This window comes from Eublepharis macularius, chromosome 15 (genome assembly GCF_028583425.1).
Source record: "Eublepharis macularius isolate TG4126 chromosome 15, MPM_Emac_v1.0, whole genome shotgun sequence".
NCBI classification, from domain to species: Eukaryota; Metazoa; Chordata; class Lepidosauria; order Squamata; family Eublepharidae; genus Eublepharis; species Eublepharis macularius.
The window spans coordinates 58,699,464-58,726,957 of NC_072804.1; the positions used below are offsets into that span (position 1 = coordinate 58,699,464).

At 48.6% G+C, this 27,494-nt stretch overlaps 1 protein-coding gene across 6 annotated transcripts in view; it reads left to right on the forward strand.

The window, feature by feature from the left end:
• Positions 1–546: 546 nt before the first annotated feature.
• The window catches only part of LOC129343072 (leucine-rich repeat and fibronectin type III domain-containing protein 1-like protein), a 60,627-nt gene continuing 33,679 nt past the window's right edge, over positions 547–27,494 (forward strand). Inside the window, exons 1-3 of one of the 6 annotated variants that reach the window (XM_054999063.1) lie at positions 547–684; positions 1,489–1,997; positions 2,702–2,756. The gene's annotated coding sequence lies outside the window, so the exon portion shown is untranslated. Of the gene's footprint in view, positions 685–1,448; positions 1,998–2,701; positions 2,757–7,032; positions 7,262–27,494 lie in introns of those variants that run through there. The other 5 variants (XM_054999066.1, XM_054999065.1, XM_054999070.1 and 2 more) reach the window with 5 other exon arrangements.

Sequence of the window (27,494 nt, forward strand, 5' to 3'; positions counted from 1 at the left end):
AAGGGGATTTCGGAGGGACGGGACTCCATCTCCCGGGGCGCCTTTCCTGAGGAGAGGAGAGGCGCGAAAGCGAAGCGAGGGGTCTGCAGGAGAGCCGCAGCCGAGGGAAGGGCTGCTCGGCGTCCCGCGCGGGCCGAAGCTGAAGGGGCGACGGGGCTCGTGGCCTGCGTGTGTCCCCAAGAGACGCCCAGCCCGGCCGCCCCCTCCTGGCTTCCGCCCTGCTCGGGCGCAGCGGCCCTCGCGGCCTCGGCTCGCGGGAACTCTCCTGCCTGCCGCAAAACGCGGCCGGGGAGCCGCCCTGGCCCTGGCCCTGGCCCGGGCGCAAAGGCAGCGGCAGGAGAGGCGCCGAAGCGCACTCGCGCAGCCTGAAGGCGGGGCCGGGCCAAGAGGGGCGCCTCCGGCCGCAGACCGCTTCGCTCCCGCGGGCAGCAGGGGGCCCCTCCGCAGGCATGTGCGGGGAGGGCGGCGGCGGCGGCAGCAACTACGGCGCCTGCTCGGCTGTGCTACGCGAGGGGAGGGGAAGGGAGGAGGCGCCGCCGCCGCCGCCGCCGCCGCCGCGCTCCCACTGAGCTCCGGCTGCAGGAGAGGGAGCCGCCCGCGGCCGGATGGAGAGGCCGCCCGCATGGAGAGCTGCGCCGCCGCGGACGCCCCGGGAGGAGAGGCGCGCGCCGGGGCGCGGCCCAGGTGAGTGGCCACAGGGGGAGAGGCCAGGGCGGGCGCCGGCGGTCTGGCCGCGGCGCGCCCTTGCAGAAGCGCGCGGTCCTGGCCGCCCGGCAGGCTCCCCTCGGTCGCCGGGAGCGCGCGGGGCCTGGCTCGGGGGCTCCGCGAGGAGGGGCGGAGGGGCGTCCTCTGGAGGCCGGGGCCGAGCGGGAGAGGCTGGGGTCTGGGCCGCGTTCCTGGGCGCTGAGCCCGGCGGCTCGCGGGGCGGGTCCCGCAGGACGCTACGGTCTGAGGGCGCGCCGCTCGCTTTGGGAAGGCGCCGGCGGGCTCGGAGGAGGCTGGCCGGCACCGCGGCTGCTGCGGCGGGCCGTGGCCACGTTGCGTGCCTGGATCGCGGGCCGGTGAGAGGGCGGAGGTGGCTGGCTGGTCGTGGCGGCCTGCCTGGCCTGCGTGGATGCGGCTCCGGAGCCCCGAAAGGGGAGCGCAGTGCCGAGCAGGGCCTCGCCCCAGGCAGGGCTCCGCCGCCTGTGGTTCTGCCCGGCCGCGCCAGAGGATGGGCGGGCGTTGCGCTTGCTCGGGGGGCCTCCCCGAGGCCGGGCTCAGCGTCTCTCCTGGAGCCGGTTGCCTGCGGCGGGCAGCGCTCGCCCCTGGGCGCCCCTCTTGCTTCGGGAGGCTCGGCTGACTGCGGGTGGCGGGGGGGAGGCATTTGGCCCCTGAGCAAGGAAGGCGTGGCCGGGGCTGCCTCCCGGGGGGACGACTGGGTGCGGGGCTGCCGCGTCTGCAGCGGCGGCTGGTTCTCGCGGTTTGTGCTCTGGCCGCCCTCTGCAGCTTGGAAGCTTGCGCGCCCTGAAGGGGAGTCGAACTAGGAGGCGGTGAACGGGGAGAGGAGCCGGCTCAGGAGGCCTTCGGGGCTGGGGCTGAGCGGCTTGCCGAGAGCGTGAGCCGTTGAAAAAGACTCGTGCGCTTGGCCTTGAATGGCAGAGGCCGGGAAGGCGTGAAGCGGCATCCCAGGGAGCCTGGCCGGCTCGGGGACTGGCGTTTGCGCCTCTTCTCTCGCGCAGCCCACCACGGCGGGGAGCTCGAGAGCCAGGTCAGGTGTGTTTTGCGAAGGCGAGGCCGGCCTGGTTCGGGGATGCTGGGGGAGGAAGCCCCCTTCGGCTGCTGCGGCCCCGTCTCGAACGCTCTCTGCACGAAGATGGCCGTGGCTCCTGGGAGCTTTAGCCACGTAGCTACTAGATGTGTCTGAGGAAGGGAACTCTCGAAACCTGGTGGGTGCTGCTGGACTGGAATCTTGACCAACATGGCTTCCCACCTGAAACTTCGCCTTGAAGATGGAGGTGTGTGCGTTCTGTACTTTTGTGTCCGACCCTTCCTGGCTGGTCAGGCCCTTCGTATCTCCCCTAACCCCCTGTTACCACTGGATTCATTCTTTGTCCAGCTTCCTGACAGTTTTATGAGATGTTCCCAGCCTGTGGCACCCCACGGGGCTGTGAGTGGTTTGGGTGGAGGCCTCAGAGATTATGATGGGTGGCACAAGATAGGAAGGGGGGTTGGATGCTGGGTGTTCTTAGAAACATAGAGTGAGAAGGTACCCCTGAGGGTCATCTAGTCCAGCTCTGAGAGAGCTGTGACTGACCCAAGGTCACCCAGCTGGCTTCAAGTGGCAGAACGGGGAATCAAACTCGGCTCTCCAGATTAGAGTCCCGCCGCTCTTAACTACTCCATTCACAGCCACCCCCAGTGACCCCTGCTCTGTGCCCAGAGGGAGGCAAAAAGCAGGTCTCTGGCCAGCAGCCGTCTTCCAAGCACTTAGGAGCCGCGTTAACAAATTGGCTGCAGATGCTTCCGTCACTGGCATTTAAGAAAATGGGAAAAGTCATTACAATCTGCATGAATGTTCCAGAAAAGTTTATGCTGATGTCTCTGGGTTTAGTAGATGAATTTCTCTGGCTTTTTCCCACAAAGGAGGACTTCTGAACTGCTTTGACAAAATAACGCCTACTCGTTCCCTGACTGTGTTTGTTATTTGCCCTTTCTGTAGGAGCAGTCAAGGGAGTCGTGTGATCCGTCTGGAGTTCCCTGAGGATCAGACTTCTGTAAGAATGTCTTCTCTCGTCGGCCATAGCCACATTTCCCCCCTCCTGTCTCTGTGTAGCAGGAGCTGGGAGACATTGATGGAGCCTGAGAGCTAGAAGGAGATCTTGGGGTTGTAACTTAAAAACTTGATTTATTTAGAGAAGGAATTGAATTTAAAGCAGCCAATATTTTAATGGCCCTGTAGAGATCTAGATTGCAGCTTTGTTTGGAATATGCTGAACAGCTTTGGTCACCATATTTCAAAAAGAATATTAAAGAGCTGGAAAAAGTACAGAAGAGGGTGGCCAAGGTGATTAAGGGGTTGGAGCACCACTCCTGTGAGGAAAAGCATAACGTCTTTTCATTTTGGAGAAAAGGCATCTAAGGGTGGTGACAGGATAGAGGTTTATAAAATTATGCAGGGATGCGGAAAGCTGAAAGAACTTTTTCTTCCTCTCCCATAATTCTAGAACTTGGAGCCACACAATGAATTTGGTGGTCAGGATGGACACACTTTTTTTTTTACTGAATGAGTAATTAAATTTGGGGATTCACTGCCAGTGGACATAGTGATGGTTTCAAGCATACATGGTTTTAAAAGGTGCTAACTCTACCAGTGGTGACTAAAACGGACCTCCATGTTGAGAGGCAGGTAGCCTCTGCATGCCAGTGCCAGAGGGCAGCTCTGGGGGAGGCCTGATTGTGGGCCCTCCAGGGCAGTGGGTTGGCTGTGTGTGAGAAGGATGTGGGGCTACAGGGATTCTTGCAGTTCTTAGCTAGCAAGGCTGTTCTCACTTTAACTCAAACCTCACTTCATTCCACCAAGGCTGACTGCTGGTTTTAGCTTCTTCAAACTGAGCCCAGCTTCATATGGTCTTTGGAGTGCCCAACCATTCCTCAGTGGAATTTTTCAAGGTGCAAGTTACAAGTGTGTGTGCACGTCTGAAGAGTTAGCCGTGTTAGTCTGTGGTAGCAAAATCAAAAAGAGTCCAGTAGCATCTTTAAGACTAACCAATTTTATTGTAGCATAAGCTTTCGAGAATCAAGTTTTCTTCGTCAGATGCATGGTACAGAGACTGGTCTCTGTATCATGCATCTGACGAAGAGAACTTGATTCTCGAAAGCTTATGCTACAATAAAATTGGTTAGTCTTAAAGATGCTACTGGACTCTTTTTGATTTTGCACGTCTGAAGCCTCTCTTAACATTCTAGTTGGCTCCTTTCCCTCCTCTTCACCTGGTTATCTCTGTTACTGGAAACCCAAGGCCACTAAGAGGAAGAGACCCAAACTGGATTGTTAAGGAGCTGCTTCCTTTGCAGTCTTGCTTGCTCTGATTCCCACCCACCCATCACAAATATTCAGCCTGCTGAGCAGAGCCAGGTCACCGTATGTTTTCATCACATTTCTGCCTGGCCTGTTTTGTGTGTGTCTCTCTCTCCCCGCCACCCCCTGTCTGAAACTGGCACACAGCTTGGTCAGTGGTTGCAGGCATGCCTGCTGTCACTGGGTTTGTTCACTTGCTTAGCATCCCCTGCTGGGTGTGTGTGTCTGAGGAAGCAGCCATGAGTCCTGCTACCATCTGGATTTCTCAGTTGGGGATTACAAACTTGAGCTGGCCTAGCTAAAGCTGACCCCTTCTCCCATCCTTTGTCATGCATTGAGTGGAGCGGAGTGGAGGCAATCTCTCTCGCTCGGCACGCCAGCCAGGGAGGCCTTCTAGTGTTGGGAGAGGCAAGCTGGGATGTGCTCAAAAGTGGCTGGAATCCTGGTGGGAGGTGGTGAATGGCCCCACCCTTCCAGAGGAAAGGCTCTGCCTGGGAGTATGTGCAGAAGGCTGGTGCCTTCCTTTGCGGGGAGCCTGGAGGAGCCCAGAAGGGCAGGTGGTGCTGCTGCTGCTTCTGTGGATGGCCCTGCCTGGCACCAGGTGACTGATTTAATCTCCCCTTCCTTGTGCTGGATTGGGAGGCGCTCAGGTGTGTGGCGATTGTTCTTCTCAGTGCTTCTGAGCGTGTCCCAGGGCAGTGCGGCATGAGATGCTGACCCCTCCCCTTCCCTGATTTGCAGAAGTAGAAGAGGCATTGCTCCACTGCCATGGGAAGCAGCAGCAGGAATCTTCTCCAAGCCTGTGGGTCTTGCTTTGTGGTTGTCCATGGAAGCTGGGGGCAGGGAGGGGGAGAGAGGGAAGGAGAGATCCCTTCTGCTTGCTTGTCATGTGCTCAGCTTTCTGGACCGGAATGCAGTGGGGCTCAGGGGCAGCAGTGCCGCTTCTTCTTTCTCCTGCTCTGGGCTCTTCCTTTCTGTATCTAAGTTTGTCACCTTGAAGTCTCAGAACTGCCTTTTGTGAATGTTGGGTCCCCTTTAGCTCTCCCAGCATCAAAGAGACTGGGCTTCTAAGCTCTGCCTGCACTAGACAAACGCAGCAATGTTTTTGTTGCCACTGTTGAGCCTCATTTTTTAAAATCTTGCTTTGTGGCTGCCTTGCTGGGGCCCAGGGGAGAATATGCAGGAGATGCTCCCAGACATACTTTTCTCCCACTGCCCCCACCACTTCCAATATCCTAAAAGAGCAAAGACTGCCCAACTCGGCTGGTGAGTTCTGGCTCTGGTGGGATGGAAAGTCTAGGCATCTTGCCTTAGTGGCTGGAGCTCGTATCTTGGTGTGTCCCTGCTTATTCAGCCTTTGCTTTGAGCAAAAGTGCATTTCGCTCTCTCCTTTGTCCCCTTGCCTGGGAGCAGCAGGAGCTGTTGTTCAGGTCACATGGAAGTGCTTCATTTGTACAGTTTTGCTCTAGTTCCTCTCATACATGTGATGTCAGCCTTACATTTTCATGGTGCAGGCATGTTTCTGTTCATTTTGGGGAGGGGAGCAGTAGAAACAGTATTCCTTTGGCCCAGAAAGGTGAAGGCTGTAGTGTCAGAGGGCCAGTTTTGCTTTCGAAGGGCTGCTGGCTTTATTGTTTCTGTTCATCGTTTCTCTCTTGGACGAAAGACTTTTTGTTGTCACACTTGGTGAGGGCTGGGACAGTCCCCTGTGGCTGAGGAACCAGTTGCTGGATAACTAAAATGGCATTTGCAGTCTTCGTGTGGCTGTGGAAACCTTGACTCAGACCTCTTTAGCTGTCACTGCTGATTCTGTTCTTTTGGGCACAGGATTGATCTCTAGAGAGGGAGGGAGTTATGGGAGAAAACCTCAGACCAGACACCTGCTTCTATGGTCCTCCTCTTGGGGGGAATCCCTTTCACACCCTGCCCAGTGACTCCTGTCTTGGATGCATGTGCCTAGTGTGGCTGCTTGCGCTTGGGCCTTGCACTGTCCTTTTAGCATTTACACATCTTGGTTTAGCTCTGGGATGGCTGTGAGCTGATTCTTTGTCCATTTTTAGTGGGTTCAGGAGTTACTATTTGTTAAGGAAGGGGGCCATACTCGCCAGGATGCATTAGTAGAATAGAGTGTGATTACTCTTTATATTGATATTTCTGGAGGGTTGCCTTTTTCTTTTTGTTTCGCTTGTAGAAGATGACTTTTTGCCTGGAAATCTGGGGGAATGGAAAAGCGCAAGCTATCAGGCCCTTTGCCTCAGTGACCGATTCTTAGGTGTGCTGTTAATCTAAGGCTCCTTTTTGAGGCACATGTGAGGTCTGTGGGAATAATCGGTTTTTGAAAGGAGGGCGCTGCTTGCTCCAAATGAAATTTTGGAACCTAAAGAATGAATGAGAGCAGTGGATTATGTTAGAGGTCTATTTATTTTATTTGTTGTGTGAGTTCTCTGCTCCAGCTTCTGAGAGAGGTCTTGGCCATTCCCCAGAAGGGACTGACTAATGCTACACCTCACAGCAAAGTCAGTTAAGGGAGGCTTTGGTTTTGGGGTGAGGTTTTGGTTTGGGGTGACCCGTTTCCAGCTGTGCTGCTGCTGGTTTCTGAGGCACAGTGAGTGGGAAGAAAAACCATTTGAACTCAGATGACTTACAGTCAGGGTCTGGTTCAGATGGAGCAGCTGGCCATCAGCTTCCCAGGTGGTTTAGGATCTGCTGTTGCATTCGAAGAGCCAGGCAGGATATCATTTTCTTTTAAAGTTGGTCTTCTGGGTGTCCTGAATATGAAGTCATCCAAGTACTTGGTTTCTTGCAGTGGCTGTCACATAAAAAGCCCTTCATGACTTTGGACACTCGTATCTGCAAGACTGCCTCTCCACCGGTGTCCTGCCACAACAACTTTGCTCACCTAAGCAGGACCTTCTGCAGGTGCCACTGTGCAAACGGGCACGGTGAAACACATCTCTCTCTTTTTTTTGTAGTGTGCGCACCCCTTGGAATGGCCTGCCTGAGGAGGTCAGGAAGGCTCTCACACTTCTGCTGTGGTGCAAACGATGTAGAACAGACCTTTGGACACTTACCATGAAGGGTCCTTCTCCTCTGAGGAAAGGAGGACATCTTGGGTGATTCCCACCATCCAATCAGGGAGGCAGGAACTAACTTTCTTCCTCTTCCTGTCTAGCCTGTGGGACCACCCTCTCTTCAGTTCAGGTGACTCCACAAAGCAGTAACATTGAATTTATCATTCAGCAACTGTCAATACTGAGAGAAAAAAATGCCTGTTGCATTAACATGTACTGTAAATAAAGCATAACCCGGAGGAGGTAGAAGAATGAGGCAGCAGGGTAGAGAAGGACGGAGACCTGGGGGGGGCAAGATGTCCTCCTTTCCTCAGAGGAGAAGGACCCTTCACGGTAAGTGTCCAAAGGTCCGTTCTCCCTCCGAGGTGGAGGACATCTTGGGTGCTCCCAAAGCAGTTTCTACTTTCTGGGTGGGATGTGGTCTTCGTCCACGATCATGCACTGCAGTACTTTTCTACTACAGTCAATGTCCGCTGAATCATATAGATTTGATTTGTAGCATCTTAATAAGGTCAAAACTGACAACCTTGTTGCTGCCTTGCATACTTCTTCTACAGAAGTGTTCCTGTGTAATGCTGTACTGGTAGTAGCACTCCTCAAAGAGGTTTTCTTTTTTTTAGGAGTTTCGATAGTGTATGTTTTGCTATTGGCACCTACCGCTGCTGAAGATATTTTCTTCCCTAAATTGAGGGGAGATATATTTAGGAACAGTAAGACTGACTTTCTAATTTGCACTGTTCGGAGCAGATAGGCCTTGAGCCTCCTCCTGACATCTAGGTTGTGTCGGAGCCTCTCCCTAGTCTAGGGTACAGGTAAAAATATGGTAGCCTTATCGCTTGCAAACTGCAGTTTGGAATACGCTTTTGGAAGACAGTACGAGGCATCACCTTACCATTGGGAAAGATACAGAGTTCGGATCTGACTAAATCTTCTGACAGACGTGAACATAATAAGGAAGATAGTCTTCATTCTCAGCCTTCTCAGGGGAACATCCTTGACCGGTTGAAATGGATGTTTGGTCAGGGCTGTGTAAAACGTTTACTGAGTGAGGGCTTCCTAATAAGAGTTGTAAATTCTGAGCATAAACTGTTTTCTGAATACTAGGAGAGTGTTGGCCACCTCTCAGGAATATCCCCATCTTAGGAAGGTGTTCCTTTCTATTTCCACACGGTTAAGCAGAGTAAGTCTAAATGAGAGAGCCAAATCGGTCCCTGCTGTAACTTTTCCGGAGAGGTCAGTAGGATGAGAGGTGGAAATATCACCATCTGCTGGAGGGTGGACAGGCGTGGTATGTTACTGGTAAGGGTAGTAATACACAGAGGAGGCCTAATGGCCACTGCAAATGTCAGGGCATCTGCTTGTGAGTAGAACAAATCTTGTCATGTACCCCGGTAGTTGATGGCTGTGTTGGGATGCACACAGGTCCATGAGGTGTTGTGAAGTGCAATGTTATGAGATCTTAAGGGACTATTCCCCTGTTGTCCCCTCAGCCAGTCTACCTAGGCATTGGATATGCCTTTGATGTGTACAGTTCTGATCAAAGCTAGGTGACCATCCTCCCAGGTAAGTATCCTTGCTGCCACCTTGTTTCGCCTTGAGGTCTTAAATCCCCCCTGCTTGTTTATATATGTTTTGTGTGCAACCTTGTCCATACAGAGCTCTGAACTGGAGCCGGGCCAGACAAATTGCTCACCTTTCTAAGTCATTGATAGGAAGACATGCCTAACCTGATTTTTACACCTGTAAATATTTGTTGTTCTTGAGGGGTCATGATCTTTTGCTTTGCATTGGGTTGGTGACCTTGGCTCAGATGGGTTTTGATCTGAAGTGGTACCTGAATGGGAAGATCTGTCTTCTCCATGATCTGTTGTTAATGAGATCTAAGAAAGGTCTGAAGTGGTCTTGCCTATAGATGACCCCAAAGGTATTGCATTGTAGGTGGCCACTAGCCAACCCATCAGTTTCAGTAGTGTCGTGAGAAGTGATTTTGCACTCTGATGACAGTCTCAGTCAGCTGTTTGGTCTTCCTGACCTTTTCTTTGGTGAGGGATAGAAAAAAACCCTTTTGGTGACTGTGATCTAACCCAGGTGTTCAAGCTTGTAGGAACTGAATGGTGAATTGAGTGTTGTGGTGAGATTTTCTCTTGATCTTGAACCGATCAGGAGATCGTCTGGGTGCAAGTGAACATGAATACCACCCGTCTCTGAAACGTGTGATGGGGTTGATCATGAATTTTGTGAATACTCTTGGTGTGGTGGACAGGCCAAAACAGGATGGCTCAGAACTGCCAGGTTTGTTTTTGTTTTTAGCATAACATCTTAGGTATTGTTGAAGAGCTATCAGAATTGGCACATGGAGGTATGTTTCTGTGAGATCTGTAGATGTTATGTGTTCTTCTGATTGATTGGTCACTGCGACTGAGTGCAGGTTCTCCATTCAGAAGTGATACAATTTGATAAACTTGTTCAAAAAACTTGAGGTCTAATAACACTCTCCAGTCCCTATTCTTTTTAGGGACTGAGAAGAAGATTGAGTAGACCCCTTTCTGGTGGGCAGCTTTCAAATTGTATGGAATAGCCTTGTGAGACTATTTGTAAGGCCTGCCTACTTGTCAACCTAGGCTTGATGGTAAAGAGTAGTTGGCCTCTCACAGGGACAGCTAGCAAGTCCTGTCTTAGAGATCTGGGTATTAAGGCTGGATCTCTTTACACGTGTGGAGAACTGTCTGTTTGATCTTGGGACAAGGTAAGCATTATAATAATAATAATAATAATAATAACAACAACATTTGATTTATATACCGCCCTTCAAGATGACTTAACACCCACTCAGAGCGGTTTACAAAGTGTTATCCCCACAATACAGCTGGAGAGCTGGGACTGAGAGGACTGGTTTATCCAAGACCATGTGGTAAGTTCATGGCAGCAGTGAGATTTGAACCTGCAGAGTACTGCATCACTGTTCAGTTACTTAACCACTATACTACAAGTGGGGTCTTGAAAGGACCCCCCCCCTTATTAAAGGGCTGCCTAGATTAACCCCAGGATGGCCATTTGGAATCTTGCCTGGACCTTAGTAGTGTGTGTTGTGAATAAAAGGCTGAGGGCCAATGGATCGCCTCTCAGATTGAGTGTTTTTGGCAACACCTTCTTCTGTCCTAGGTCTCAATCTAGATCTTTCCCAGGGCATCCCCAAATAGCTTGACTCTCTGAAAGAGGTAAGCCAGGACGATATTTTTAGAGTTTAAATCTGCTGGCCATGCTCTTAGTCAAGCGTGCCGGCTTGTTACTGCTGTCAAGACCATAATCCTGGAAGAAAAAGGTAAATGTATCCAGGATGGTGTCTGTCTTGAAGGTATTGGCCCTTACATTTCTGTTTGCCCCTTCAATGGGGGCAGCTATTGTTGTACAGGAGGAGTTGGATCAGTTTCCAGATCCATACTCCTGACACTCTTGAGGCAATTGAGACAATAGCGGTAGCCTTAATAGCCATGGTCTCGGCCTCGTGAGCTCTTGTTAGCATGGCCTCTCTCCTCTTGTCTAAGTGGTCTCTGACTGATCCTTACCCATCTTCTGACCAGAGCCCAGATGACTGAAGTGTAGTCGCTGGAGTTTCCATCGCAGGTACCTGCAACAACTCATAGCAAAGAAAGGTAGTGAGTACAGTTTGTTTCGTTTTGTTTTGGGACCAAGTTTGGGGATTATTAATTGGCGTATGGTTTAGACCACTCAGCCTTAAACCTTCTCACCAAATATTCTGGAAATGGGAGGACCTTTTCTGAGGAACCTTCACCAGGAAGAGACTCTTGTTACCCTGGGCTGGATTTGGTATTCCCAGTCTAAGGGTCCTACTCCTCCAAGGGTAATTTCTACTGCTCTAAGGCTGAGAATGTCTTAGGTAGTAAATACTGGTGGACCTCAGATTCAGACAGCTGGGCTGACTGTTCTGGTAGGGATATTTCCTCCTCTTCCACATCTGAAGGAATTCATCCTTCTCCTTGTCATTACAGACTATAACTGAGGGTGATCCCCCTGCTCCGTGGGGATCCCTGACTGATAAACATTACAGACTGCCTTATTCTGACTCAGACCATCGGTCAGTGTTATCTTCTCAGACTGGCAGCAGGTCACCAGGGTCTCAGGAAGAGGTTTTCCCCCTCATCTACCTGATCTTTTAAACTGGAGTTAATGGGGAACAAACCTGGATCCTTTGCATACAAAGCAGAAGCTCTTCCATAGAGCTACAGCCTTACTCATGGAGGGAGGAGGAGGTAGACACCACACCACTATTTCCTCCCTCCTGGTTAGTCTTAAGAGTTAAAAGGTTCAAAGACACCAGCAAATTTGCGCCCTTTATACATTACCCATCTGACAAGGAAAGGCAAGGCTAGATCCTGTTGTAAAAGCAGGACTAAATCCAAAGGGGAAAAGTCTGCTGTAAAATCTCCAGCCAGGAGATTGGCATGGGCACATTCTCATGGTGCCAGAACTGAGGAGATTCCTGGAATTTTTATAGGGCCAAGGTGCTTCTGACTGGCAAAGTAACAGGATTTCCTCCCTCATAGTCAGTCTAATTGCTGACAGGAATTCTGGAGGTATAACACGCTCGGGGGAACACTTATGTGGCCCTCCTGGGCTTGTCGGCTGGAGCTCTGGGTGTCTGGATTATGTATCAGCCGTGTCTCTCCTGCCAGGAGATTGGCAAGTGCGTCATTGAGATTAGGCAGGAAGTCACTCGTTGCGTTGTTTCCCGCCAAAATTGAGCTCCGCCAGGTGGCGCTGTTCTCAGCTGGCTGGCTGAGGCGCGCTGTTTGAACAAGCTCCCTCTGTGGAAGATGGGCCTGTTGAGAGGCCTGCGTCTCTTCCAAGGCCATTTCCTTGCCGGGGAACCCATACAGCCTCAGAGGCATGCTGGTGCCGGCTGGGCCTGTTCCCACCGCCGGTAGGACGGCTCCGTGGGAACAGCCCATATTCTCCTCCATGAAGCTTTCCTCAGTGTCCGATGACTCTCTAGAGACCATATCGTCCTCTTCTTTTCTTTCTTTGGCAAGAGGAGTAAAAGAAGAGGAAATGGGAGGAGAGTAAGGTAATGAAGTAAGTAAGGAGTAAGGTACAGAATGGTTTGAGGAAGAAGAAAGATAAATAAGAGATAGAGAGAAAAAAGGCAGCAGAGCTAGTCTGCTGCAGAACTGCTCTCCCTGGAGGCAGGAACAGAACTGGAGAGAGGGTGGTCCCACAGGCTAGACAGGAAGAGGAAGAAAGTTAGTTCCTGCCTCCCTGATTGGATGGTGGGAATCACCCCAAGATGTCCTCCGCCTCAGAGGGAGAACAGAATTGTCCAAGAGGAGGGCATTTTTATAAAGGAGATAGGGCTACAGCATAAGAGGTTGTAGCTGAGTCTGCACAGGTCGATTTCACCAGTTCAGTTCCCATACTGCAGCGTTTTTTGTTAATAATTGAGTTTTAGATTCTCTTTTTATCCCATAATGGAGAAACAGATGCTTGGGGGCAACAGAGAAAGGAAGCAGGAACAGAACTTTGTCAGCGACTCATCGCTGCTCCGATGAGATGATTACTTCCAAATAAATTTCCTTTTTAAAAATCTTATTTATTTGTTTCTGAGAAAAAAAATGAAGGGAGGATATGACACATCCATGACGACAATGCAAGCACTCGTAATCCCGACTTATTTTGACACAGTGCTGGGGCCACACAGACCAAACATGCGAGTTGTGAAAGGCCACATACAAGCCGATTCCATGCCTTTCGGCTTGACTTCAGGGACAGTGAGGAGTTACGTCCCCATCGCAGGAGTGGCTTGTGCTAGGAAAATGCATTGTGTATCTATTTATGTAATAACCTGATCGGCATTGCTGCAAAGGTCACGTTCAATACTCATGCTTTGTTCACGACAGCTTTGTTCCAAATTTCTGCAATCCTATCATATTACTTATTAGATACGTCATTCTACTGATCGTGCAATAGATTACTTGCCCATGTCTCATAAAGCTTTCAAATTGTTCAGTGTCAAAATGTATATCCCAGCTCTGAATAGCTGATAATGTCTTAGATACTAGACCTAAAACAGAGATTTCTCTTTCAGAGAGCCTGCTAATTAGTGTAAATAATTTATAGGGGTTCATCTTGTTTTATCTCTTCACATCAAGGCACACAAACGGTGAAATCCTAAGAAGAGTTCCAGTCTAAGCCCACTCTGTTTAGGATTTCATTGAAAAACTTCTTTCAGAGTTTAATGTTTATTCTTTAATGTAATAAACGTTTAAATAAAGCAAGATGCAAAAATAAAAAGGATTATTAAAACAGAGCCTATAAGAATGGAACATATAAATGCAACAGATAATTCACTTAACTTCTCTCAAAGAAATCCAAGAAGGATTTAAAATCAGATCTACTGTGAAATGCATTGAATTTTCAATAAGCGCGCACACGCACGCACGCACACACGCACACACTTTTCTCACCTAGGTCTTCGTGAGATTTCTTTTAGCAAACTTCCAACTCCTTATCTTGGTAGCATCTTTAATACTAATTGACACATGCGATCTACTGAGACATCGTCAGATTTTCAGTCATGTGACATTTTACCTACCCCGTAAGTGATGCTGTGTCCAGCTGCAAGATAAGCCACATACAATAAATCATTAGAAGGCTGCAGGAAAAGTTAAGTGAGCAGATCATTATCGATGTATTCCGACAAGTGAAGAAGTGTTTATCTATTATAGTTCACTATGTTTAATTGGTTGTCAAAGATAAAATGAACACCTGTGTGGTTATACAACCTGCTAAAAAAAACTACCATAAAGTTCATACGTGGTTCACTAGAATACATGTGTACAACTACAGGCTCTAAATTGTACAATTGTGTTGATTTATGATGCTACGTAATCCATCTTGGGAATCTCAGTGAAAAAGGCGGTCTATAAATAATGTAAAAGAAAAAAAACATAAAAGAAAAAAACAACTAGGGGAAGGTGGGGTTTTTTTCTGTTTAACTAACAGGAGACCAGGATTCGGCAGGACTCCTGAACTTCTGAGAGGCTTTCAGTGAAAGGCATGCACCATTGAGGGCAGGAGAACGACCCTATTGAAAGCAGTAGCCCTTGTGACTTGCAGTATCTTGGTTGTCTGAATCCTGTTAATACAGTGGAGGTACTGGTTGAAAGTGTCTGGAGTGCCTGCCAGTTCTGTGTGGCTGCATGCCTCTAACAGGCTGAGCGTCAAGGATTAATCCTGCTCTTTCCCACTTCCCTCAGTTGGGTCCACGTGGAGCAGAGAAGGCCCTTCTCTCGTGCCTTGGAATTTATTCAGCTGCCTTCCTCCTCCTTTCAGCCTCCCCAGCACCCCCATGCCTTTTTATTCTGTACATACTGGCCCAGAATGACTTTTGCTGGACTTGGTGCTTGGAGGAGTGTTCTGACCCGGTGGGGCTGGGGCGCTGCATGGTTCTGTCAGGGAGTCTTGTGCGCAGGGCGGTTCCTTTTGGAGCAGGACAAGACTCTTAATTAGGAAAAAGGGATTAGGAGTAGCAGAGAGGCCTCCTTTCTTCCCAGAATGTTAGGGTGCCTGATGGGACGCTGCTGTCTTGCTTGTCATTGGTTGTCTCTTGCCAGTTCCTTGACCTCTGGCTTTTGGGGGAGGGCTTTTTTTTTTGGTTTGGGGGTTCTTGCATCCTGTTGCCTTCTTGGAAAACATCTAGGAAAAAAGAATCCTTTTTTGTTGGAACTGTATTTTCAGCCTTCCTGCTCTTATTATAATTAGAAGCTATTTCAGCACTCCAAAATTGCAGGCCTCTGTTCTCGTTGGATCCTGTCTGTGTGGAATACTGGGCTTTTGTGTCATCCAAGAAACACTGAGTGGTGGTTTTGGGGAGTCAGGAGACTCGTTTCTTTACCATGAATGGGGACCTGCACGGTTATTCTCTAGAGACCCTTCAGCAGAGTCTCTTTTCTTAAACCAGGAGGGGCTTTGTTTGCTTGATTAGAAGCGCACAGTTGGGATCGGTGTTTTGGCCACTGGCCTGATACCTACACATTCTCTGATTGCTCCCATTGTCACAGGGACGGGGATGCCTGTCGCACAGGAATGCTGCTCTGGGCCAAGCGGTGGTTCAGGGGTGAATCTCCCCGCTTTCTAGTTTCCCCTTCTGTTTCAGTGGTTTCTGGGTCAGCTCTTTGCTGGATCATCTGTGGTTTCTCAGAGAGCTGCTCTGGTTTGAAGTGGAGTTCCTTTTTCATGCATGGATGTTCATAGGGCCGGACCCTGACCTTGGGAGTTCCCCAGGGGCTCCAAGGAGAGCAGCAGTGGGAGGTTCCTTCTGGCAAAGAAGCAGGGAGGGCTGAAACTAGCACTGGCCCCAGGAGCCTTACTCAGTGAGGACAACAACCAGCAGCAGGTTTGGGGGTGGCTTGGCACCACTGATGGCTGACGCTGCAGTACGGAGAGATCTGACCTGATTCCCAGTAGTTTCAAGAAGGAAGCTGCCCTGAGTTTCGTTGGAAAAATTCAGCCTCTTGCTGCGTGTCTGGCATTGATGTGCGTTACCCCAAGCAGCTGAGTATCTGCTTCCAAAAATAATTTCGGCTGTGTTGCAGGCAGGAGATGTTCAGCGCCAGTTCTCTGTGGCGGAGAGACATAACCCGTAACGAGGCCGGTGAGGTGGACCATCCCGTGGGGGGTAGAAGTGCTGTAGACTGAAGGAAGCCTCTGTCCTGGACTTAGCAGGGAAGCTGGCTGGAGATTTATTTCTGCGTAATTTCCCCCAAACCTGTGCAAACCATGCCTCGTTTGGCATGACTGGTTCATGAGAGCCAGCCTGGTGTTGGGCTAGGATCTGGGAGAGCCATGTTAGAATATCGTCACCATCTCTCAGCCTAACCTATCCTGTTCTTGTGCAGATAAAGTAGAGGAGAGTGATAATGTAAGCCACTTTGCATCCCCAGTGTAGAAAAATAAAACATATTGCACTATGATTTGTCCATCAGCATCATATATCTAACTCCCAAGTACCCCTGATGTGTGAATAATTAAAACCTGCATGTCAGGAGCTCTTGGGAACAAGAGAGATGTTTCTGTAATCTTGGGGCAGCCCCATGGTTGCGTAAAAATCTCAACCCTGAAAAACAATCATATTGGAGGGTTTAAACCCTCACAACCCCCCAACTTCCTGGATGTCTGTGCATGTGCAGAACACGGGGTGAGTGGGCAGCCTCGCAGAAACTGCGTGGCACTAGGGCACTCCAAATAACCTAAAGGATTTACAAATGGCTGGGTCGAATGTGATGAACTGCCACCACCGGAGGAGGAGGGGGAGCAGGGCCTATGCTGGCTGCTTCTGGGGGCAAGGAGTGCGCCTTGTTTCTCCCTGGACAGGCTGCCATGGCTATGAGCTGTCACAGACCTGCATATTGCTGCAGTGATTCACCAAAGGTGAGGAACAGAGAAGGGGGGGGGATAAATAGGGAAGATGTGGCAACACTAAAGGATGGGCTGAGTGGGTTAGGAAAAGTGATGCAAAGAAGAGTGCTTATGGTGTGTGTGTGTGTGGGAGGGGAGCCTAATATGGCTCCCTTGAATCCTCCTCCCTGAACTTCACTGGTCTCTTCCTTGTAGATGTCTAAATCTTCAAATTCATTAGCAATTTTCATTTCATTTTTTTAATTTTGAGAGAAGTTGTATGGCCTTGGAGGAATTGTCATGGGAAGGCTCCAGCCACTGGACCACAAAGGCTGGCTTCACAGAGGTACCCCCTAACCCTGGACAAGCTCTCACCCACCCACCCACCCACCAGCTGACAAGAATGGCCCTGAGACTTTGTCTTTAGCTTGTTTGTGCTGGTCTAAAAAGCCCACCAGCAAAAAGCTTCCTGAGTAAGATCATAAGAACATAAGAGAAGCCATGTTGCATCAGCCCAATGGCCCATCCAGTCCAACACTCTGTGTCACACTGGCCAAAAAAACACCAGATGGCCTGCCAGTGGGGAAGGGACACTCGAAGCCCTCCCACTGATTGCCCCCCCCAAACACCAAGAATACAGAGCATCACTGCCCTAGACAGAGAGTTCCATCTATACCTTGTGGGTTCTGGAACCATGGGATAGGTTTTCTTAGAGAAGGCCTTCTAGCACATGATGGGCTTCACCTCTCAAGGGCAGGGAAGAAAACATTTGGAATGAACCTGGAGAACTTCATCAGGAGAGCTTTAAACTGATGCCGCAAGGGGAAGGGAACGATCGACATAGTGATTTCAATGATGAAGTGAAAACAGTGGGGACCCACTTGGGTATGAAAAGTCAAACAAAGGTACGAGGCTACAAGTGTCTATATACCAATGCCCAAAGTATGGGCAATAAGAAAGAAGAGCTTGAGCTTCTATTGCAAACAGAGGGCTACGATATAGTAGGAATTACTGAGACTTGGTGGGATGATTCCCATGACTGGAATGTGCTAGTGGATGGGTATGAATTGTTCAAGAAAAACCGGAAGGGTAGAAGAGGAGGTCGAGCGGCGTTGTATGTGAGGAGAGAGCTTGATTGTCAAGAAGTTATGGAGAACGGGGCGGACGGCCCGGTGGAAAGCATATGGGTAGAAATAAGGAGAGGAAGGACAAAGGGCATTATTGTTGGAGTCTGCTACAGACCACCTGACCAGCGAGAAGAAACGGATGCTGCCCTCTTTGAACAGATTGGTAGAGTATCCAGACATCAGAACCTTGTAATTATGGGTGACTTCAACTTCCCTGATGTGTGCTGGGAGACAGGCTCAGCAAAGCGTCATGAATCACGCAATTTCCTGACCTGCCTGGCCGATAACTTCCTTTTTCAAAAGGTGGAGGAAGCTACAAGGGGCTCGGCCATACTAGACTTGATATTAACCAACAGGGAAGAATTGGTAGATGAGATTAAGGTGGTGGGGACCTTAGGGGGAAGTGACCATGTCCTCCTTGAATTCCAGTTGCTGTGGGGAGCCAGGGAAGTTCATAGCCAGACTCGTAGGTTAGATTTTCGTACGGCCAACTTTGATGAACTCAGAGGCTTGATGAGAGTCATTCCGTGGGGGAGTGTGCTGGAAGGGAAAGGAGTGAGTGAAGGGTGGTCCCTTCTCAAACATGAGCTTTTGCAAGCTCAAGCCCTCACTATCCCAGCAAGACGGAAACGTGGTAAGGGCTCCAAGAAACCGATGTGGATGTACAGAGAGCTTCAGAATAAGCTAAGGGAGAAAAAGGAAATGTTCAGGAAATGGAGAGAAGGACAGACCTCTAAAGAGGAGTATATGAGGGTTGCTAGGTACTGCAGATCAGCCATCAGTGAGGCCAAAGCTCAGTACGAGCTGGGTCTGGCCCGGAGGGCTCGCTACAATAAGAAAAACTTCTACAGATATGTGAGAAGCAAATGCAAGGTAAAAGAGGCAATTGGACCGCTGTTGGGAGTAGATGGAGAAACTCTGATGCAGGACAGAGAAAAAGCAGACAGGCTTAATGACTTTTTTGCCTCTGTTTTCTCCCTGAAGAACTCAGGCACATCTAGAGATAGTAGAAAATGTGGCAGGACACCTGAGTGGCTAATTGACATTGACAGAGGTTGTGGAGAGGCATCTGGCTGCACTGGATGAATACAAATCCCCTGGGCCAGATGGGGTGCAACCAAGAGTGCTGAAAGAACTTTCTAGAGAACTTACAGAACCCCTGTCCATCATCTTCAAGGCCTCCTGGAGGACTGGGGATGTGCCACAAGATTGGAGAAGAGCGAATGTTATCCCAATCTTTAAGAAAGGGAAGAAGGATAACCCGGGAAACTACAGGCCGGTCAGTCTGACTTCTGTTGCTGGGAAGATACTAGAACAGATTTTAAAGGGATCAATCTGTAAGTATCTGAAGGATCGCTCAGTGATCCGGGGAAGTCAGCATGGTTTTGTTCCTAACAGATCTTGCCAGACCAACCTGGTTTCCTTCTTTGATCAAGTGACCAGCTTACTGGATCGGGGGAACTCTGTTGACATGATTTATCTGGATTTCAGTAAAGCTTTTGATAAGGTCCCCCATGACATTCTGATGGGCAAACTGGAAGACTGTGGAGTGGACTATAGGACAGTTTGGTGGATAGGGAACTGGTTAGAGGACCGCACTCAAAGAGTGGTGGTCAACGGCATTTCATCAGATTGGAGGGACGTGTCCAGTGGGGTGCCGCAGGGCTCAGTTTTGGGCCCGGTGCTTTTCAATATTTTTATCAATGATCTGGATGAAGGAGTGGAAGGGCTGCTCATTAAATTTGCTGATGATACCAAATTGGGAGGAGTAGCAAACACCCAAGAAGATAGAATTAAAATTCAACAAGACCTGAATACTCTGGAGAAGTGGGCAGCTGTGAATAGGATGCAATTCAACAAAGACAAGTGCACAGTATTACATCTGGGCCACAAAAATGGGAAACACAAATACTGGATGGGGGATACACTTCTGGGCAGTAGTCTATGTGAAAGGGATCTTGGGGTAAGAGTGGACTGTAAACTAAATATGAGCAGTCAGTGTGATGCGGTGGCAAAAAAGGCTAATTCAATCTTGGGTTGTATCAAAGGGGCCATAGCGTCAAAATCGCAGGAGGTCATAGCCCCTCTCTATACTGCCTTGGTCAGGCCACACCTGGAGTACTGTGTGCAGTTCTGGAGGCCTCACTACAAAATGGATGTGGACAAAATTGAGAGGGTGCAGAAGAGAGCAATGAGGATGATCAGGGGACTGGAGACTGAGCCCTACGAGGAAAGGTTGAGGGCCTTGGGAATGTTTAGTTTGGAGAAGAGGAGGTTGAGGGGGGACATGATTGCTCTCTTTACATATTTGAAAGGCTGTCATTTGGAGGAGGGCAGGGAGCTGTTCCAGTTGGCAGCAGAGGGTAGGACCTGAAGCAATGGGCTTAAATTACATGCACAAAGGTACCGGCTAGATATTAGGAAAAACTTTTTCACAGTCAGAGTAGTTCAAAAGTGGAATCATCTGCCTAGGGAGGTGGTGAGCTCCCCTTCACTGGCAGTTTTCAAGAAGAGGCTGGATGACTATTTATCAGAGATGCTTTAGGCTGATCCTGCGCTGGGCAGGGGGTTGGATTAGATGGTCTCTGTATGGACCCTTCCAACTCTATGATTTTATGATTCTAATAGCCACGGATGGATCTCTGCTCCATATGTTTATCCAGTCCCCTCTTGAAGCTGTCTCTGCTTGAAGCTTCCATGTGTTTTTATCACCCTTTGGGTGAAGAAGTACTTCCTTTTATCCGTTCTAACCTGACTGCTCAGCGTTTTCATTGAGTGCCCACATGAGTTCTTCTATTGTGAGAAAGGGAGAAAAATGCTTTTCTCTACCTTCTCTATCGCATGAATAATCTTGTAAACCTCTATCATGTCTCCCCTCAGTCGCCTTTTCTCCAAGCTAAAGAGCCCCAAGCACTTTAACCTTTCTTTATAGGGGAAGTGTTTCATCCCTTTAATCATTCTAGTTGTCCTTTTCTGCACTTTTTCCAGTACTATAATATCTTTTTTATGGTGTGGTGACCAGAGTTGTAGACAGTATTCCAAATGAGGCCGTACCATTGATTTATACAAGGGCATTATGATACTAGCTGATTTGTTTTCAATTCCCTTCCTAATAATCCCCAGCATAGGCCGTCGCACTCTGTATCGACATTTTCAGTGAGTTATCCACCATGACTCCAAGATCTCTGTCTTGGTCAGTCTCTGCCAGTTTGGACCCCATCATTGTGTGTATTTCTATTTGGGATTTTTGGCCCCAATGTGCATTACTTTGCACTTGGCCAGATCCCTTTGGAGTGCCTCACAATCCTCCCGGGTTCTCACCACCCTGAACAATTTAGTGTCATCCGCAAACTTAGCCACTTCACAGCTTACTCCCAACTCCAAATCATTAATGAACAAGTTAAAAAGCACCGGACCCAATATTAAGCCCTGTGGTACCCCACTGCTTACCACCCTCCACTGTGAACATTGCCCATTTATACTCACTCTCTGTTTCTTATTCATTAGCCAGTTTTGGATCTACAAGAGGACTTGTCCTTTTACCCCATGACTATTGAGCTTACTTAGCAGCCTTTGATGAGGAACTTTACCAAAAGCTTTCTGGAAGTCCAGGTAGACAACATCTATTGGTTCCCCCTTGTCCACATGTTTGTTCACTCCCTCAAAGAACTCTAACAGGTTTGTGAGACAAGATCTTCCCTTACAGAGCCCATACTGAATCTTCCTCAATAGCTTTCATTCATCAATGTGCCTGCTAATTCTCTCTTTAATAACGGTTTCCACCAACTTGCCGGGTATTGACGTTAGACTGACTGGCCTGTAATTTCCCGGATCTCCTATGGAACCCTTTTTAAAGATGGGGGTGACATTAGCTACCCTTCCAGTCCTCAGGAATGGAGGCAGATCTTAATGAAAGGTTACATATCTTTGTCGGGAGATCCACAAGTTCACATTTGAGTTATTTCAGAACTGTTGGATGTCTGCCATCTGGGCCTGGTGATTTGTTAGTTTTTAAATTGTCTATCAGTCATAGGACCTCCTCTCTCGTCAGCTCAGTCTGACTCAGGTCTTTCAAAACCCCTCCCGAAATCAGCGGTTCTGGAGTGGGCAAGCACCTCTCATCTTCTCCAGTGAAGACAGAGGCAAAAAATGCATTTAGCTTCTCGGCCATTTCCCTATCGTCCTTCAGTAATCCTTTTACTCCTTGATCACCCAGGGGCCCCACTGCCTGGTTTCCTGCTTCTTATATATTTGGAGAAATTTTTATTGTTGGTCTTTATGTTTTTTGCAATGTGTTCCTCATAGTCCCTTTTTGCCTGCCTGATCACAGACTTGCATTTTCTTTGCCACAGCCTGTTTTTCCTTTTATACAGCTCACTCCGACTAGCTTTCCACCTTTTAAAGGAAACCTTACCTTTTATAGCTTCCTTTACTTTGTTTGTTAACCATGCAGGCCTTTTTTTATACCTGTGTGTGCCTTTCCTAACCTGTGGTATATATTTTATCTGAGCTTCTAGGATTGTAGTTTTAAATAGTCTCCAAGCTTCCCCAAGGGTTTTGACCCTTTTGACCTTTCAGTTTCTTCTTCACATGCCCCCTCATCTCAAGAGAAGTTACCCCTATTAAAGTTAAAAGTTGTTGTGTTGGTCTTTTGGGGCAACTCCCTATTTATGCAAATACTGAACTCAGTAACATTATGGTCACTGTTCCCAACTGGTGCAACCACTTTTACGTCTCTCACCAGATCTTGGGCATTACTTAGGACCAAGTCCAGGATCGCCTCTCCCCTGGAAGGTTCTGCAACCATCTGCTCCACAGCACAGTCAGTGAGAGTGTCTAGAAACTCAGTCTCTTTCTCCCGACTTGAACACACGTTGTCCCAATCAATGTGCGGGTAATTGAAATCACCTATTACTACACAGTTATTTTGTCTAGCCACTATCCTTATTTCTTTCATCATGTTATAATCATCCTCTGTCTTTAGATCTGGTAGGCGATAACAAACACCTAGAGTTAAGTTTCCTTTTGGGGCCATTATTTTAATCCATAGCATTTCCAGAAGTGAATCTAATTCTCTTACCTTCTCAGTCTTACTGGGATGTATACCTTCTCTGTGTCAGGCTATGGATGACAGGATATGGCAGACAGATCCCTAGATCATTGCAGCAAGACACAGGCCCTTGGTTAAATGACTTTATTCAGAAATCAGATCTTTTCCATATGCACAGGTCCATAGGTTTACTTAGAAGCAAGGAAGCATCAAAGGACAGCTTCCTTGAAAGGAATAAAGGCTTGAGAAAAGTACAGATCTAAATACTCAAACATTCCTCTCCCTTTCAACCCACAAGTTTGAGTGGGAAGAAGTCTGGGAAACTTTTCTGGAGTTTATACATCAGCTAGACGAGATACAGAGAACTGTAACATTTCATACACTACAAGGTCATTTCAATGAGTGTCAAAGAAATAGATTACCCACAGCTCTCCCAGCAGCATTCTCAGGCTGGGAGAAGGAGAAACGAAAGCGATGCACACAGCATTTGCAGTATGAAATCAGACAGTAACACAGTGTGATCATTTAGCATCCCCCTAGAATAATGACATGGGTGTAGGGGCTACAGACATGACACTCTGACATACAGAGCCACCCACCTCCAACCCTTCCCTCCCTATCCTTACGGTATAATTTATATCCAGGAGTTGCCGTATCCCACTGATTTTCCTCATCCCACCAAGTTTCTGTAATGCCCAATGTCAGCTTGTGGCTAGATAAGGCGCTTCCTACAGGTTCCCTTTCAAAAGCAAACAGGAGTCCATTGATTGAACAAGGAAACTTTACTGCAGAAAAGGTCCATTATAGTCCACTGTCCTGAATAGGAGACTCAGGATGGTACATAGTCATTGTTACCAATGAAGGGCAAAGCATGAGGTACAGAGTAACAATACCCATCTGGATTTGCCTCCCCCCACAGTTCTCAAAACAACATCTTTCAGTCCTGGGAAGCTGCTCTCCTTCAAGGCCAATGCTTGGTGGAACGGTGTTAGACAAAACAGTCGCCTCCGGTGGGAATGCTGCCTGGGAACTGGTGCACCTGGGAAGAAAGCACTTAAACACTAGAAGCATTAGAAAATGGAGTCAGTACAGTTTAGATATACACTGGACCTGACATTCTGCCCCCCTTAAAATAGATCCCCCCCTGGTTTATATGGGTAGCGAGTATGAAAAGCTTTGGTTAATCTAGGAGCATGAACATGTACAGAGTTCACCCACTCATCGTACCCGGAATCAAAGTCCTTCCATCTAATGAGGTAAAAGAGCTGATTTCGTTTGAGTTTAGAGTCCAAAATTTGTTGTACCTCATAGTGTATTTGGTCGTCAATTAAAGTTGGAATGGGTGGAGCTTTGATGTGCCACTTGTCATCGGTAGGAGCTCTTTTTAGAAGACTGACATGGAATGTATCATGTACGTGGCGTAAGTTCTTGGGCAAAGTTACAGCAACAGTCACTTTATTTATTATTTTGCGCACAGGGAAAGGTCCCAGGAATTTCAAAGCGAGTTTGCGGCTTGTCTGAGCTAGTTTTAGGTTCTTTGTGGAAATATACACATGATCACCTGGTTGTAATTCCCATTCGGCCACACGATGGCGATCTGCGTATTTTTTGTAATCCAGTTTGGCTTTTTCAAGATGTTTCTTAATAAGCGTCCATTGTTGCGCCGCCTCCCCCCACCACGAAGACACATCTGGCAAATTAGAGGAATGGAGAGGGGGAGCGTCCAACGGGAAGGGATTGAAGTGAGCTCCATAGACAATTTTGAAAGGGGCCTCTCCAGTTGAAGCGTGTACACTGTTGATATATGAGAATTCGGCCAGAGGGAGAAGGTCTACCCAATTATCTTGTTGGAAATTAATGTAGCAACGAAGAAACTGTTCTAGTATCTGGTTTGTTTTTTCGGATTGTCCGTCGGTTTGTGGGTGGTGGCTTGAGCTGATGCCTTGCTCAATATTCAACATTCTCAAAAGCTCCCGCCAGAAGTTGGCAACGAACTGTCCGCCGCGATCCGAAATCACCTTGGACGGAAAAGAATGTAATTTTACGATGTGTTTTAAAAATAAATCTGCTAGTTTTCGAGCGGTGGGTATAGCAGTACAGGGAATAAAATGAGCTTGTTTGGAGAACAGATCTACCACGACTAAAATGCAATTATGTCCTTTTGAAATAGGTAGATCAGTGATAAAGTCTATAGATATTATTTCCCAAGGTTTGTTGGGCGTTTCCAACGGTTGAAGGAGACCTGGAGGTTTTCCTTTCCTGGTTTTTGCGCTGAGGCAAATGGGGCAGGAACTAACATATTGGGAAATGTCTTTGCGCATGCCCGGCCACCAGAACTGTCTTTGGATTAGATGCAATGTTTTCAGATACCCATAATGACCAGCAGTGGGAGCATCATGACAGCGCTGCAAGACCTCCAGCCTGAGGCTGTCTGGGACATAAAACTTGCTTCCAACTAGCCAATCCCCCTGTGGGGATTGGACCAGTTTGTTTCGCGGAGCCTTATCCCCCTCCTTTTCCACTTCAGCTTTAAGTTTCGTTTTCCACTCCTGGTTGGCCGGGAGGGGCTGTTTGGCTCGACTGCGAGTAGTCACCACGCCCCCAAGTTGCGTAGGCGAGAAGACCGTGTCGACAGTCTCCTCCCGTTTGCTCTTGTGTTGGGGCATGCGCGATAGGGCGTCCGCGAAAAAGTTAGTTTTGCCCGGGAGATAATTTAGAGTGAAGTTGAATTTGGAAAAGAATTCCGCCCATCGCAATTGCTTGGCATTCAGTCTACGTGGGCTTCTGAGGGCCTCCAGATTTTTATGATCTGTCCAGACCTCGAAGGGGTATCGCGCCCCCTCCAGCCAATGTCTCTAATTAGTAAGGGCCGCTTTTACTGCAAAAGCCTCCTTCTCCCACACATTCCAATTCCTTTCTGCCTCCGAAAACTTTCTAGACAAGAATGCACAAGGCCGCAACTTTCCATCCTCCCCCTTCTGCAGTAAAACTCCCCCTATTGCCGTATCGCTGGCGTCGACTTGCACTACGAAAGGGGACTGTTCGTTGGGGTGGGAGAGGATGGGTTCCGTTACAAATTGTTTTTTCAGGCATTCGAAAGCAGTTTGGCAATCGGAGGTCCATGGTAGTTTGGAGGAGGGTTTTTTAGCTTGGTCCCCTTTATCTTTTGTTTTCAACAATTCTGTTAAGGGGAGCGTGATGTGGGCGAAATTTGCTATAAAGTCTCTATAGAAGTTGGCAAAACCCAGGAAGGATTGTAGTTCTTTACGGGTGGTGGGTGTTTGCCATTCTTGAATCGCTTGTATTTTGGTTGGATCCATTTTTAAACCCTCTTGGGAGATGCAATACCCAAGGTAAGTGAGTTCGGTTTTATGGAATTCACATTTGGACAACTTGATGGGCAGTTTATTTTTCATCAAGGTGGCCAGGACCTTTTGTACCATTTGAATATGTTCCTCCTCTGTGTCTGAATAAATTAAGACATCATCAAGGTACACCACCACCCCTTTGTACAGAAATTCGTGCAGAACTTCGTTTATCATGGACATAAATACAGACGGGGCTCCCGTCAATCCAAAAGGCATAACTAGGTATTCATATTGTCCGAGGGGCGTATTAAATGCGGTTTTCCACTCATCCCCTGCCTTGATACGGACGTGGAAGTAAGCATCTTTTAAGTCTAATTTTGTAAAGATCTTACCTTGGGCCACGACGTTGAGAAGGTCTCGGATGAGTGGTATAGGATAGGCGTTGTTGGTGGACACTGCATTAAGTCCTCGAAAGTCCGTGCACAGTCGTAGTCCCCCATCCTTTTTTTTCACAAAGAGAACCGGAGCGGCGTGGGGGCTGTTGGCTGGACGGATGAACCCTCGTTGGAGGTTGGTGTCGATGAATTTCCGGAGCTCTTCTCGTTCATGGAGACTCATGGGATATAGTCGTCCTTTGGGCAGTGAGGCTCCGGGCAAAATTTCCACCGCACAGTCCGTTCGTCGGTGCGGGGGTAGAGTATCAGCTTCCTCCTCGGAAAAAGCGTTTAGAAAAGGCCAATACGGTTCAGGTATTTGGTTGATTTCTTCTTGAGTAAGAAGGGCCTTTTCAGTGTGAGTTGGATCATTGCCCCAGTTTTGGTTCCAGCAGTGATTTTTGCAGTTGGCATGACTGAAGGTGATGCATCCTTGGGCCCAGTCTATGTAGGGATTGTGATCACATAGCCACTTGCTGCCTAGAATTAACGGGTATTTGGCAGTGGAGCTAATGACAAAAGACCTCTTTTCCCAATGTTGTCCCATGCCTGTGATCACTGGGATGGTCTCAGTGGTAACAGGGTTCATATTGGTGCCATCCATTTGTTCAAAGATTACTGGATTTTGTAATTCCCGAGTTGGTAAGACTAGTCCATTGACTAGAGCTGGGGCGATGATGTCTCTTGAACAGCCCGAGTCGATAAGGGCTTGCACTCGGATGTGCATTTTTCTCTCTGGGTTGATTAGAGTCACTGGCATGAATAAGATGGACCCGGGCGGCCGGTTCCGTGCCGGAACGGGCTTGGGGCGGATCTGTCGTTTGGGCCCTTTTACGACAGATCCATCTCGTTTCCCGACTGGGGGCTTTCTGGGTTGACTTCTGCGTTTGGGGAAGTGGGGTCGTATTCCATAACTTCTTCCGCTTCTAGCCCTCTCTCTGAGGCGGGCCTTTGGGAAGCGCCGCGGCCTCTGTTCGCTCGTGGTGCGGGAATCGGGCGTTGGAGAGTAGGAAATGGAGCAAGGGTTGGG